The following is a 3,016-nucleotide window of genomic DNA, read 5'->3' as shown; positions in this document are numbered from 1 at the left end:
TCTCTCAATTTTTGGCCAAAATGTTCTTTTAAAGTTGTGGATGAGCTTTCCCAAGAGTTGCCTAAGCATCCCTTCAAATTTGGCTTTATCCAAAGCTTGAGTAGGCATAACCGTTGAGCTCGCCGTCGGCGGCCTCGAGGGCGCCGTTGGCGGACTTCTGAGAATTTTGTCCTGTAGCTCGGGAAAAACTCGTGTCGGCGAGGTCGAGGGCGCCGTCGGCGATCTAGTTCAAATCTCCACATTTTTGTCATTTTCGCTCCAAATTCACTCCCTTTTGCATCTTTTTGTTCCACTCCCTTTTGCATCTTTTTCTTTTTGTTCCAAGGACCCTAATTCATCATTCCTGCAACAAAACATCAAAAATACCTTTCTTTAAAGTGAAATATCATTAAAAACAGTATAAAATAGGTATGAAAATCTCAACATGTTTTCCTCTGGTCAATATATGAGCCTGTCTTTACACGTGGTAGGTCATGATTGAAATCTTATCGTAAAATTGTATCAGAACTCTTATTCGCTATTCATAAATGCATTGCACACATTATTTTTTCATACCTCCCAACAATAAAAATTATATCATCATTGTTGAGCAATCTCTACAACAGTTGATTCAAACTTTCACACGAGAAAAACAACAAATGTTAATAGTAAAAGCACAAACTATGAGATAACATACTTTCATGTTTCATCATATCATATCTCACTTCTCCTTGCAACTGTAGTGCCTGGAAAAAGCCCTAGGCAAATAAACCGGCAGAAGAAACCCAAACAGATTAAGGCTCTGTTTCGCGTAGCTACAGCTTCTCAGCTTTTTAGCTGCAACTGCGCCGCCCCAGGAAGATGCTGCGGGGAAGTTAACTGACTGTTCGGTGCAGCTGTGGGGCAGTTGTTTCTGGAGAAATGACCATGCTGCCTCTATTTGTTAAAACTGTTTAAAAGAAGGTTGTCACAACTACATTTTTTAAACTTATGAAACAGAAATTCATTTCTAAACAGAACAGAAAGTTCATATACATACAATCGTGGTTTCTTAACACATATTATGCAGATTGTTCCCTTGAAGAAAGCATCCATCTTGTGTTTCTATGGTGCATTTACATGCATAGCACGCAATTTTTACGCATTTACATACATACCACACAATTCATTTGCAAAACTGTGTTTCTATCAAAATATATATACCTTGTTGTAATTCTCTTGTGATCATCTACCAGAAAACATGATTTATGATCAAGCTAGGAAACAAAGAAGGTGAGAGCTATATCAATTCCGAAGTAGATTTTTCATGTTGGAAATGTAAATACATAGAAATTGGCTGGTATGTTTGTAAATGTCACTAGAAAAAACAACACATAATCATTACAACAAATGTATATCTAGTTACCAATTGCTCAAACAATAAATATTAAAAAAAAAGCCAATTAAAAGGCAAAACATAGTAAATCCTTATGCAATCCACTCGTTTTTTTCGGTATTACATAAATAACTATCAATGTTTACAATGTGAGAAACATAAATACATAAAAATTGTGTAATGAATATGTAAACCATCTTATATGTCAAAAACTATCCAATTTTACCCTCCTATAACTACCACATCGAAAAAAAGAGCTAACCAACACAAATAATTTAATCAATACAACGATGTATAATTCAAGTTATGTTTATCAAAAAGAGCCTAATTAAAGGCAAAAATTACAAAATCTTCAGGCTTATCCACTTGATGTAAAACAAAGAGAGTAGTAGAAATAACTTCAAATTACCTCTACTGAATCTTCTCTTTCCTGTACGCTTTGAAGAGATCAAAGCTAAGAAAAACATTAAGCAGATTCATTCCAACCATTCCAAACAGCGCGAAGGGGAGCTCGATTCCTTCACCGAACTTCGATGCGTCGACTATGAGATTACAGGTGATGAGAATGTGGCAGATGAGCCTTGCGGCGAAGAAGCTCGCCCAGTATTGGGGATATCCCATGCATGCCCTTCTCCACTTGTAGAGGCAGCACAACTCCATCTATAATTCATCCTGCAGAACACAAACAGGAATGGGTTAATTGATTCGATTCTTAAGATAATTTTAGAAATAAGAAAACTGATTAAAAAATTTGACACAGTTGGAGCAACGATGATGAGATCGCAGGAATCGCAGGAATCGCAAGAATCAGGAGCTTTCGATGTTGAAACGAAGAAGGAGGAGAACGACGAACTAGGATGCAGGAATCGGGATCGCAGAATAGCATCACAGTCGAACAAAAGGAAGGCGGAACGTCATGATGTAATATTTTTTCAAAAGTTGGCTGCCGGATAAACGATGGGATTACTGTTGGAGTTGACCAAATGTTAGAATTACAAATGCCATAGTATGCCAATCAGAGGTTGAATCATTCTGTTTCTTCTTATGGGTGGACAAAATTATTAACTATTTTGTTTTAGAAAAGTTTACATACATAGCACCTTATTGTTACCTAATTTATTTATCTCACATCTAAACTTCAATTTTACATCTAAAAATTCAGCTTTTCATACATCTTTTGAAATATAAAAAATGTACCTCATTTATAAAAATTAAAATTTGGGTGTGAGATAAATAAATGCATAAGAATTGGGTACTATGCATGTAAATTTCCGTTTATTTACTCTCTAATATTAGTAATGACTTTATTAACCTTGGTCATTTGTTAAGGGGCTCTTTCATAATGACTTTAATAACATTAGCAAATCCTCTAAAATGTAATTTACTATGGGGCTATTTCATCGATTGAAAAGCCAGGGTGCCTGAGTCTTGCCTTCTCCTTGTTTGTTGGATCGTAAAGGAATCCAAGGCAGTTTTGTAACGTGTTTCAATTATGGGATTTGGATCTTTCTCCATGAGTTTGAGTTGCCCATTTCAGACGAATTTCAGATATGAAGAGGAGCTGTCCGCCACAGTTGTCACCGGCGCAACACTGCTGACAGCCAACATTGGTCATTGGTCGGCCACCAGCTGTTGCTTCCGGCCCCAACTCCAGCCACCGTC

At 36.8% G+C, this 3,016-nt stretch overlaps 1 pseudogene; it reads left to right on the top strand.

The window, feature by feature from the left end:
- Positions 1–2,125: 2,125 nt before the first annotated feature.
- LOC110030106 overlaps positions 2,126–3,016 on the top strand; it is a 15,108-nt pseudogene continuing 14,217 nt past the window's right edge.

Source organism: Phalaenopsis equestris, unplaced genomic scaffold (assembly GCF_001263595.1).
Source record: "Phalaenopsis equestris unplaced genomic scaffold, ASM126359v1 Scaffold000657, whole genome shotgun sequence".
NCBI lineage: Eukaryota > Viridiplantae > Streptophyta > Magnoliopsida > Asparagales > Orchidaceae > Phalaenopsis > Phalaenopsis equestris.
This window is presented reverse-complemented; position numbering and strand designations above follow the sequence as displayed.